The 12,975-nt window shown below is 46.5% G+C and overlaps 1 protein-coding gene across 1 annotated transcript in view; it reads right to left on the bottom strand.

Moving 5' to 3' along the window:
- PGCKA1 (PDCD10 and GCKIII kinases associated 1) overlaps window positions 1-11,263 on the bottom strand; it is a 139,426-nt gene extending 128,163 nt beyond the window's left edge. The window contains exon 1 of the mRNA XM_075333781.1: window positions 11,134-11,263. The gene's annotated coding sequence lies outside the window, so the exon portion shown is untranslated. The remainder of the gene's footprint in view (window positions 1-11,133) is intronic.
- Between the last annotated feature and the right edge of the window lie 1,712 nt (window positions 11,264-12,975).

Below are 12,975 nucleotides of genomic sequence, written 5' to 3'. Positions count from 1 at the left end.
AGCTTCTCATCCACCACTTCCGGGTGATCCCGAGCGGAACGCAAATTACGATACGGCGGAACCGATGCATTAACAACCGACGGAATATGAAAACCATCCGAAAAACCAGAACTTAACAACGCCGCCGCCTCCTTGTCCGGATACCTATTTAAAAACGGAACCATCACTTCTACCTTCACCGGCGTCGTCCCTCTTACCAGCCCCATCACCAGCCTTTCCTTTTCCTTTTTTAAAACATTTGGACAAGCTATGTCCCCCCCCACATCCGGAGCATTCATGCTTAAAACGGCACGCCGCTCCAAACCTGCACTGCCCTTCATTGTACTGCCAACACAAACCTTTCTTGAAACTTGCCGGGGACCCGGCCCCCCCCGAACCCCCGGCGCCCCCCCGAAAGGGCTGAGCCGGTGCCGACATCAATCGCATCCATAAGGAAATATCCTTATGGTCCCAACGCATATCTGGCCGCAATGCCTTCCGCTGCCTAAATTGCTCGTCGTAGCGCAGCCACGCCAGTCCGCCATAAACTCGATAAGCCTCCCCTATCGCATCCATGTAGCCGAACAAAGCCGAACAATGCTCCGGCTCCTTCTCCCCGACCACGCTCGCCAAAATCGCAAATGCCTGTAGCCAGTTGGCAAAAGTCCGAGGAATAAGCCTATAACGGCGCTTTTCCTCCTCGTCCTTCTCCTTTTTGGAATCACTCGGCTTAACCCTATCCAAATTAAATTTCTCCAGGGGAAGCAGAGAAAATATCTCCACATATTCCCCTTTCCAAATTTTTTCCCGCACCTCCTTCTTTAAATGGGCCCCCAGCGGGCCCTCAAAACAAACATAAACTTCGCTTTTAGCCCTATCATCTAAGCGCACCACCTCATCCTCCTTCTCCTTTTCCTTCTCCTTTTCCTTCTCCTTTTCCTTCTCCTTTCCCCCCCCCCGTCTCACTCCCCCCTTCGCCCCCCCCTCTACTCGCACCCGCTCCGTCACCCCCCGTCGCCGCCGAGGCCCCTAAACCGGCTGCACCCACCCACGCCGCCACCGGCGCCTGGGCCCCCTCCCCCCCCCGCTCCCGAAGCCGCCGCCAGCCCCTGCAACAGCCCCAACAATTGACTCCACACTGCGAAACCAGCGGGCGCTGCCGTAGCCGCAGCCGCCCCCCCCCGAAGCCCCCCGCCAGCGCAGCCCCTGCCGCCTCCGCGGCCGTCTCACCCGACCGCCGCTCGGCGTCTCCCGAGACCGCCGCCTCGCTGTCCTCCGTCTGTCGTCCATCCGACTCCTCCGAACCGAAAGCCTCTTCCCCCTCCTCGCCGCTGGCCTCATCTTCCATCCGACATCCGGGGGGCGCCGCCGCAGCACCCCCCCCACCACGGCCGCCAGACAGGGCCGCCGCGTGGGCAGAGTCATCCCCGCTCCATCTCTTGCCCCGGGGTGACAACCCAGGAGACCGTCCTGTCCCCCGCGCCGGCACCCCGGGCCTCGACCTCTTGCGCCCGCCCCCCTGCCGACTGCAAGGGGCCTCTGGGCGCGGACGACCAGACGCCCGGCTCCGGATCTCAGCCGTCGTCGCCTCTGGCCCTCCTGGGCTATTGCAGGCCTCCATCCGCCGAGTCCTCCCGCTCCCACGGGAGACTGCCACATCCGGGGGCTGCACAGCGGTACTGAGTGACCCGGCGGTTGCCGCAGGGCTCCCGCCGTCACTCCTTCTCTCAGCCGCACCGGGGTCAGGCACCGCAGACCCCCCCCCCGGCGCCGGACCTACCGCCACGTGCAGCCCCGCGGTCCCCCCGCCGACTGCAGGGGGATCTGCTGGCCTCTCTCCTGCGCCGAGCGCGCTCCCGGCCTGGAGCCGCTGCAGTCTCAGTAACTCCAGCCCGGAGGCCGGGACCGGAAGCAGGCCCCGTGCTGGCCACTCCCACCTCCCGACCGCCGCGGCTGGAACGAAGATTCCTCCCGCCGGCCTCTGCAGCAGCCAGACGCTGCTGCTGCGCTGCACTCTGCGGAGGGTCCCTGGAGGGGCTCTTACATCTCCTCCTCGCCCCCCCCGCGCCCGGGGAATACCTGCGGGGGGGCCGCGACTGGCGCCCGCCGCTGCTGGGGGGACGAGGGGCAAGCGCCGACGGGTTAACCCCGGCAGCCCTGATGTGGGTCTGCACTGCCAGGGGCCCGTGCGCTGCGACCGCTGCCTGAATCAGACGCTGGAGCTCCTGAAGATCTGCCATGGAGGTGCACGTGCAGATCGTTCGGCGTCCGGAAACAGAAGAGGAGGTAACTCCTTCCTCTCCCAGCTAACCCTTTCCCTGCTCCTCCTCTTCCTCCCCGGCTAAAACCATCCCCCAAAGCCATATTAGGCATATACCACTGTCCCTATTAACTCATCACTCCCTACCTCCCCCTTGGTCATGTCGCCCCTCCCCCCAAGTGGGTCCGTGGCTTTCTCATGCGGCATTCAGTGGTTGGGACTTTTCACAACCATTACAGGTGAGCGCATCCCGCTAGTATTACACCCGAAATCCATCCAGGTAAGACCCTATCTGTGCCCTTTTTGTCTTTCCAGATACTTCATCTATAACTGCTCCTTGGCACTGTGATTGATAGCCTGCTCCGCAGCATGTGTGTGCAGTGAATGTGTGCAGCGCATGCTGTCACTCAATATGCAGCTGAATGATTACTGTGCATTTACTGTATAGTGAGTAGTGTCTGCTACACCTCCCTGCACCTCCCCAAAGCCCGGAAACAAGAGGCTTCAGTGTAAAAATAACTTTATTTTTTTCCCTATAGCTGCTGCTCCAGTGATCCAGCTACATAGTTTATAAATGCTCTTTTACTAAAGTTTACCCCTGTATCTGCAGAGATATAGCATTTCTTAAAGGGAATCTGTCACAAGGTTTTTTCTCTCCCATCTGAGAGCAGCATAATATAGGGGCAGAGACCCTGATTCCAGCGATGTGTCACTTATTGAGCTGTTTGCTGTCATTTTGATAAAATCAATGTTTTCTCTGCTGCAGATCTAGCAGTTATATAGAGCTCATGGATATACATGACTACCTGCAGAACACCAAATAGTCCTCTAATGATAATCTACTGCTCATTAAACAGTGATTTTATCAAAACTACACTGAGCAGCCCAGTAAGTGACACATTGCTGGAATCAGGATCTCTGTGTTTACGTTATAGTGCTCTCAAATTAGTTGTTAAAAATCTGCTAACAGATTCCCTTTAAACTCCATTATAAAACAGTATGTATTGTGCTCCTGAGTAGAGATGGGAGAACCTGAATTGTAAAGTTCTTGGACTCGAGCACAGAGTTTAGAAAAAAGTCAGTGTCCGAGTTTGCATGCTGTTTGTATGCTAACAGTCTGTTGAAAGGCTGTAGTGGAGCGGAGTGGAAAGAGAGGCCTTTTTACAGCATAAAAGTTTGGGTCCCCATTGAATTATATGGAGTTCGAAGTCCTTGGTCAAATCTGGGTCCTGAAACAAACTTTTAACAAAATTATGGCCAAACCCAGAGAACCCAAACTTCCACGGCTCCGCTCACCTCTACTCTTGAGTTCCCCTAGTGGTGTCTGCAGGTAGTCAGAATTTTCTTCTTTTACAGGAGATGTCCTATGAACAAAGTACACTTTAATCACTAGAGCTTGGAATAAAAATAAGTTCCCAAAAATGATCCTGTGCTGAGATAATCCTATATATGTGTCCCTGCTATGTACTGTGTAATGGCCGTGTCCAACCATGCAGGAACATAGTCAGATATACCACATCTCCTGGTGAGGGGAGGAAGCCAAAGAGAATACAGATATTACAGCATGGGCATTGTAGCAGATTATTTCTGTGAGGTAAAACAAGTTTTTAAACAACAGGGAAATGCTTTTCCCTGACAGAAACAATCAGCTATGATCCCATGCTGTGCTATCTATATACCACTATTTCCTCCCCTGCCCAGGAGATGTGGTATGATCAGACCATGTCCCTGTACGGTCAGACACGGCCATTACACAGTACATAGCAGGGGCACATACTGTATAACATTATCTCAGCAAAGGAAAAAAAAACGGACACATTTAATTGTGGAAATTATTAATTAAAGTGTACTTTGTGCGAAAACCCCTTAAATTTATATTTTATATCTACACAGGAAATGAAAGTGACAGGTTGACTTTAAATTGTATACAATATGAAGTAACCCCAGAAGCTCCTTACTTTGACTTTGTACCTATTAGAATTTAAATATGTATTCCTTCGAGTTTTGCAGATCACAATCTATTGCATTGTTCTTTGTTGTCGGACATTTTAGGCTGGGAAAAGCTCACTGTGACATCAACAATGTGATTATTGACAGGGAGGCAGGAAATATCCATGACCACATGATCACCATGAAGTTATCTTAGGAGCTTTCTAATAATGACAGAAATCCAGGATTGTTAGATTTATTTAGTACCTGTCACGATTGCCGGATGTAGAAAGCATGGCGGGGTGTGTTCAGACCTATATGTGTCTGATGCATAACAAAAAACACAAAAGGGGGAAACCAGACAAAAAAAAACAATGGAAGGCCCTGGAACTAGTGAGAGGGGTTGGTGGGACACCTTCCAACCTCACCTGCAGCTAGACCCTCCTCTTCTAGCTAGTCCCTATACAGTCTCCGCATCTGTCGCCGAACAGTAACCTGAGACCCTCGGAAGACCCTATAGTAGCACTGAATATTGAGGGGCAGGTGGGGTTCACTAGACCTCACCGCTGCACTAACAACACACCAGGTAAGTAAAGACAAACGGGGGAAAAACAACCAAGAGGATATAGCCTGAGTACAGGAACTTCACCTGCAGAACCTTCCTCAAAGGCGGCCAGAGACCAAATGACTTTGTATTTTCAGCAGGGAATGCTGGGATACACCACTATTTAAAGCTGAAGAGCGTGACTACAAAGTAAGTGCAGTTGAAAACACTCAGCAAGGAGCTGCTTTGGAAAAGCTGGAAGAGAAAAACTGACACTTAACCACTTCAATGCCAAGAGAAACTAAACACTTTTAAATGTAGAGAGCCAGTCCAAACACTGTCACTAGTCTCCACATGCAGGGAGACAAACGTGACAGTGACAGTACCATAAATGTCATAAATTAATTTTATAAAAAGTCTGAGAGCCAAATGAAGAGGACACAGAGTATTCCCGCCTGCGGCACCTCTTGCCTTTCTCCTCTCTGCTGTCAGCACCTCTAATTTTCATACATCCCAGACAACAAATCTAGCAGAATCCATGGACCGGTGTGTATGGCGGGCGAGAACCTTCAGCTTAGTGTTTGTGACAGTGATGGATTTGACATTACATCTAAATATATTCATGTTGTCCTTTCTTAAAGGTGCAGTATTACTAAAGTTCTCACACAAAATTAATATACTATTATAATATACAAAAAATAGAAATCAGTTTTCCCATTTGTTCAAATCTAATCATTGCACCTTTCTACGATGGGTTGCAATCATTGCAACCTTTCCGCACGACCCGCCTCCTTCCTAAGGGGGCGGGTCGTGCTGCGTCATAGCGACGTCACACGGCTGGCGGCCAATAGCGGCGGAGGGGCGGAGATGAGCAGGATGTAAACATCTTCCCCCCTCCTTCCTTCCGTAGAGCCGCCGGCGGCAGGTAAGGAGATGTTCCTTGCTCCTGCGGCTTCATACACAGCGATGTATGCTGCCACAGGAACGAGGAACAATATCGTACCTGTCGCGGCACCGGCATTATGGAAATGTCGGTGAATGCAACGATGATACGATAACGACGTTTTTGCGCTCGTTCATCGTATCATCTAGCATTTACACAGTACGATGTCGAAAGTGACGCCGGATGTGCGTCACTTTCGATTTGACCCCACCGACATCGCACGTGCGATGTCGCAACGTGCAAAGCCGCCCTAAGGAAAGCACCCCGAAGACAAATTCAAGGAACGGCAGATTTTCTGAGCATTTACTGTCACACTGCTCCTCTCAGTATTCCAGTTATTTTTTTAAATCTGCCATACTGTTACAGAGCCTTTTAATATGGTTCTCATTTTATATATACACATATATATATATATATATATATATATGTATATAAAACTGAATATAATATGCTGCTATTTTTGAATGGTCTTTACAAGACCTTCTCATATGTCCTCCTAAGGACCACAGAAAGTAGCACTAAGTAGAGCGGCCTTTATTTCTGGAACCAAATGGATTTCATAAAGAAAAACCTCTGAATATTTGGGAGAAGTGGGAATAATGAAAGAGCAAAATCTTTACATTTTAGACCTGGTAATTGGTTCTTTTTAAACAGCTCTTGCATTTTCAGACAAGTTGATCTCATATGACAGATAATGTGATTAATATTGTGCAGATCACTTTAATTAAAAAATTGGTTGCCTTATCCCTGAAAATTCACGGCAAAATGTTGGCCACTAAGTGTCTCCCGTCTGTGTAATGTACTGTGCACTGTTTGTGCAATATATTGTTAAAGGGTATATGCGCACAAAGCAGTGTTTTCAGCAGTTTTGTTTCTTCAGCAAAAAACGCACCTGGAGGTTTTATCACTCCTGGTAATGTTTGGTTCTGGCCCGGTGTTATTTCTCTGTTATATTACAATATTATTATTAATCCTTATGTTAAATATAGGGCCTAATAATCTTAGGCCTCCAGGCACGGTAATATTAGTAAGGCTAGGTTCACATTTCCGTTGTTTAGGATCAGTCACAATCCGCCACTCTGATAAACAACACAATCCGTTTAGCGGATTCCGTTGTTCCCATAGACTTGTATGAGCGACGGATTGCGACTGATGCCCTTGCATCTGCCGCCCGTTGGGCTGCGGCTCTGACAAAACCAAAACACAAAAGGCTGCTAAGGACAGAGGACAACCCAACATGCAGATAACTTATTCTCGGAGGTTCACTTTGCAAAAAAACAACTAATGGACAATAATGAAAATATCATAAGAATAAATATAAAAAAACCCCCATAAAAGTGTGCATGTACTGCAATTTTGGAAAATGGACGCATAATAGCAGATACTGTAATGGGTCCAAAGCAGTCAAAATGATATAAAATTTCCACTTTTTGTAATTTTACACCCCTCCAACCACTTTTAGGAATCGGGTGGTAAAAGTGGGCAGGCTTGGCCAAAGCTTCTAAATTATAACTTTTTAAAAAGTCACAGTTCCCACTCCAGTAGTGATGTGTCTGTCATGAACGATCCGACACAAAGATTCGGCTCCCTGGGGTGAACACATATTTAATAGGGAGCCAAAAATGATCCGAAAGAGCTGACTCTTTTTGGTGAGCGGAGCTATGGGAACGGGATCACCAAAGAGAGCCGCACTGCCCATCACTACACTCTAGTAAGACCCTGTGCCCACCCTGTGTATTTTGACGCAGATTTTGATGCAGATTTTTACACGTATTTTCACATCTGCAGCAAAATCTGCATGTTCATTGTGAAGCCAGCAATGTCTATGAGAATTCAAAAGTGCTGTGCCCACGTTAAGTATTTTTCCCTTGCGTATTTGGTGCAGAAAAAAAGAAATCTGCACCAAATACGCAAGGGAAAAATGCTTAACGTGGGCACAGCACTTCTGAATTCTCATAGACTTTGCTGGCTTCACAATGGACATGCAGATTTTGCTGCAGATTTCTGAAAATACGCGTCAAAATCCGCATCAAAATACGCAGCGTGGGCACAGGGCCTAAGGTGGTGGAGTAAAGAATGGAAAAGCAGCTGTGACCGATTAGGCTATGTGTCCACGGTAGAATGTACCTGCGGATTTTTCTGCCTGAAAATCCGCGACTTTCGCGGCAAATCCGCACCCGCGGATTTGCAGCGGATTTGCCGCGGATTTAGCGCGGATTTGTCGCGGATTTTGATGCGGATTTTTTTTTTTTTCCCCCCCATTCAAAACCAAAAATCCGCACCAAATCTGCACCAAACAATTGACATGCTGCAGATTTTTCCGGATCAAAATCCGCGGCAAATCCGCAGCGGAAAAATCCGCAGCATGGACACAGCATTTCCAAAATGCCATTGAAATGGCTTGGAAGTGCCGCTGCTGCAGATTTTCGGGAAATCCGCGGCAAATCCGCGGCAAAATCCGCGCAAAATCCGCGCAAAATCCGCAGCGTGGGCACATAGCCTTATGCAATATCCAAAGATGGCCCGGTTTCATCATATGAAGGCAGGAGCCACAAATAAACTGTCAAAAAATAACATCATGATAAATTCCCCTAATAAATTTCCAGGATGCCCCAAAACAGCAGCTAAATGACACATTCTGTCCCATACGTCGGACGCAATTCATCATTTGCATGTTTTTTAAGTCATTTTTCTGTCTTTCTTTTTGCGCCAAATTTATTAAAAATGGTCTCACAATGTTTGATAAATTGGCAAAAATTCAAAGATGGTTACTTTTTGGGAGGCTTGTTTGCTTTTTTTAGTTTAAAAAGTTGAACAATCTTTTTCAATACGCTGTAATGTTGCTCATTGGTCTTCAATTAAGCAAAAAAAAAAGACAGAGTTTGTACTCTACTAAAAATTTTACATTTTGAAAAGTTGCAAATGATGAATTAGTCTCTACATCCAAGTAATCAAAATGAGGCTTATAATACTGAAAAAACCTAAACAGATAACACAAAGTAAAGTTAACCTAAAAAAAGCACAATAAAAATTAAAAAAATTCCCACTGAAGCCATTTCTTTAAAAAAAATAGGTGCAAAATCAACGATGAATTGGCCCTTTATACTTTTTTTCTGTATATTGTGACCAAATGTGACCTGATCGTTATGAGATTTAAAAGCCAGATCCCATGCCAATGCTTCAGCCACAGATGTAGCAGAGCACACTTTGTCACTGAAGATTTATGGCACAGCAAAGAGTTTTATACACTGTAATGTACGCACCTAAAATGTAATAAATGGCAGCCGTAGCTCTACGCCATGTATTCTCACGATGTCTAGGATGTCACCATGCCAACTTTTACTGGCTTTATGTACAAAACATGCTTTTGTTTGTCTGCACTCACATTGTACAATGATTTATGTAGCAGTTTCTGGCCATAACATGCCGGTAAGTATAAAACTGTAAATATTAAATTGCATCAGGGTGTTTTTCTTCTAGCAGAATAGACAGTAACTTCCACAATTCAGAGCTACTCACAGAGATCCTTCACCGGGGTCTCATCCAGGCTCGGACTGGCTTAACGCTAGAAGTCCCAGAGAGGGGTCATTTAACATTTCTACCATTGGAACCCTATGGAGCTCGAAATTCCTGGGACTTCTAGTGTTAAGGGGGAACAGGGGAATCCCCCAGTGGGACCTGTGCTGGGAAAGCCACTTACCCCATTACAATATTCCCTATGTACAGAAAAAAGCAGCATCTCATCATTCACTGAACAAACTACCCATTATTACCTAGAAGTACAGATAAATGTGTGAATAAGGCTAATGTAATGCTTGGACTGGCCCACAGGAGAACGGGGGAATTCCCCGGTGGGCCTCTCTGCTGTAGTGAGTAACTTACCCCCCAATATGAGCAGTATTTGGCCACATTACATTATACATTATGTACAGAAACAGCATAATCTCATTATTCACTCACTAATGTACCCAGTGCATTACTACATAGAAGTAGAAGTACAGATAAACTATGTAATATTTACATGGCCAGACTGGCCCACAGGGGAATTCACGGGTGGGCCTCTGTGCTGGAGTGAGCCACTTACCCCTCAATATGAGCAGTATTTGGCCCCTTTACATTATTCACTATGTACAGAAAAAAAGTAGGAGCTCATCATTCACTCAACAAGAACCTAGTGCATTATTACATAGAAGTACAGATAAATGTGTGAATAAGGCTAATGTAATATTTGCATGGTTGGACTGGCCCACAGGAGAACCGGTGAATTCCCCGGTGGGCCTCTCTGCTGAATGAGCTATTTACCCCCCAATATGAGCAGTATTTGACCCCATTACATTATTCACTATGTACAGAAAACAGCAGAATCTCATTTTTCACTCATCAATGTACCCAGTGCATTATTACATAGAAATACAGATAAATGTGTGAATGAGGCTATGTAATATTTACATGGTCGGACTGGCCCACAGGAGAACTGGGGAATTCCCTGGTGGGCCTCACTGCTGGAGTGAGCTATTTACCCCCAATATGAGCAGTATTTGACCCAATTACATTATTTACTATGTACAGAAAACAGCAGAATCTCATTCACTCATCAATGTATCCAGTGCATTATTACATAGAAGAACAGATAAATGTGTGAATGAGGCTAGCTGACCAGTGGGCCCCTAGAGTCAGTGTTACTGGTGGGCCCCCAGAGTCAGTGTTACTGGTGGACCCCAGAGTCAGTGTTACTGGTGGGCCCCCAGAGTCAGTGTTACTGGTGGACCCCAGAGTCAGTGTTACTGGTGGGCCCCCAGAGTTAGTGTTACTGGTGTGCCCCCAGAGTTAGTGTTAATGGTGGGCCCTTGGCAGCTCAGTCCATCACGTCTCATTCCATGGAGAAGGAGAAATTTATCCATAAACATTGTGTTCTATAATGAAATATTAGCTAATAAAATTCTTCTAAACAATGGGGTAACTTTGGGGGCCCCAATGCCGATCTCCACCATGGCTCCCAACAATCAGGTTCCTCTAATAGTATTGATCTCTTAAAGCGCAAAAGACATTTCTGTTCCCGCAAAATTCTACGACTATAACCCCTGCACTAACTATAGTCTTACCCGGCATGTCATAGCCCAAATATCTTGTCATTTTAACTATAATTTCTACTGTTCTAGTAATAATTTTGTTTTTTTAGTACTTTGCTCTAGATTTAACTTTGTTTTATAAACAATAGAGATATAAAAGCATAAAAATGATAAGAAGGTGCATTTTGTGAAAGGACCTAAGACTATAGGTAAACCCAGATTTTCTTAATTAAGCTAAAATAAATGAAATGTTCTAGTTTAAGGCTTTGCTGCATCTATGGCGATGATATCCAGCAGTGTCCTTGCTCAGGTGTAGCAGGTGTGTCAGTCCTCAGAGCCGTGAGTGCAGTAGGACAGGTAAAGCCGGCAGCTTATCACACAGGTATACAGAAAGGAGAAGCTTTCTTACTTGTCTCTTCTTCCAGCTCTGGGTGGAGAGGTCTTCTTCTATGTATGTTCCATAGTTTTCAGCCTGTCATCTGGATTTGAATGTGAAATGCGTCTGGCTTGCTGGAGCAGCCTGCAGTTTGCATGACCTCTCCTAATGAGGGACTGGAGCTGGTGACACCGAGAATTAAGGGATCACGTGACCAGACATGGAAATAAATTCTTTCATACTTCCTAGACCTACACTGTGTAACTCTTTACCTGCAGGGCGAGAGATTGGCTTAACTATCGCCGGACTGGTTTAGTCACATAGACTCGGCAGGTAGCTAGGCTCCTGGTATTGTCAGTTGAGGGGGATGACAGCAGGGGAACTGAGCACTATAGACCAGGACAAGTGAGAGTAACTGGAGACCATTCATGAAAAGGATTGTCTGCAGCTGTATGAGAACAAACTATCTAAACGGTTAAACTTCTGAGAAAAATTAGTTCTGGTTTATGTAATATTGTATAATTGTTCTGGGAACATCTTAGGAGTAGAGTTATAGACAGCGGACATAGGATAGACAACCTAAAAATGTGCCAAATGTGGCCCATTCTGGATGATAAACTTTTGTTTAAAGGGGTTGTTCACTACTACGACAACCCCTTGTCATTCCACATGTTTGCCCCCGTTAAAATAACAAAGCCTACACTCACCTCCCATGGCGGCACTGTTCCATTCGACACTCACTTTCCCGGGGCTCACGTGAGGTTGTTGCATCACGCGACCCCTGTGTCCAGTGGCGTCACTAGAGTCTGATGGGCCCTGCTGCAAAGTTTGGACGTGAGCCTCCCATCTGGATGTTAATCAGATTTATAAGGCCTCTGTCACACGTTCATGCCTCCAGTATGTGTTTTGCATTTTTTTCACGTACCGGAGACACGTACTCACGTACACCAATGTTATCCTATGTAACAGGCACATTAACCACGAGTGTCACACGGCCCACACCCATACCACACGGATGTAGTGTGGATGCGGTCCCGTGTGACACGCACCGGAGAAACACATGTCATTATTATAAAATAAAAAAACAAATACTCACCTCCTTCAGCCCTGCAGAATCTTCCGCTGTAAACTGTTGCTGCCGGCCAGCGCTCATTATGAGTGTGTTAAGGAGGTGGGTGTGATGTCACGAGCGCTGATCTCCACCCCTCCGCTCGGCCGTAAGCAGCAACAGCGGGGAGTGGGCATGGCTGGAGCCGAAGATCAGTACCCTGGACAGCAGCAAGGACCACGTGAGTATGTAAATTACCGGTTCTCCGTGTGTTATCGCGGATTGCACATGAAGAACACACGTACCGGAGACATGTACTTACCTAACGCAACACACAAGGAAAATACGTGTTTCGCGGCACTTGCGTGATTTTCACGTGAGTGTGGCAGAGGTCTAACACACAGTTTGAGTCAGCTCACCCTTGTATGCTCTTGCATTCCCTTCCTGCTTCAACTCGGAGATACCCGCTGCGTGGCAATGGCAATAGGAACACCAAGAAAGGTGTTTTCTGACAGGATTTATTGGGAAGCTGTGGTAATATATATACTGTATATATATATATATATATACTAGAAGGTGGCCCGATTCTACGCATCGGGTATTCTAGAATTTACGTATTGTGTAGTTCATGTATGATTTTTGTTATATATATATATATATATATATATATATATAGATGTTGTTGTGTGTAGTTACCAAGTGTTTGTGTAGGGCGCTGTACATGTTCTGGATGTTGTCTGGGTGTGATGGGGGGTGAGAGGGGTGTTGTTTGTGTGTTGCGTTGTTTGTGGAGCGCTGTGTGTCTGTAGCGTTGTGTGTGTGTTGCG

This window comes from Anomaloglossus baeobatrachus, chromosome 1, assembly GCF_048569485.1.
Source record: "Anomaloglossus baeobatrachus isolate aAnoBae1 chromosome 1, aAnoBae1.hap1, whole genome shotgun sequence".
Lineage (NCBI taxonomy): Eukaryota > Metazoa > Chordata > Amphibia > Anura > Aromobatidae > Anomaloglossus > Anomaloglossus baeobatrachus.
This window is presented reverse-complemented; position numbering and strand designations above follow the sequence as displayed.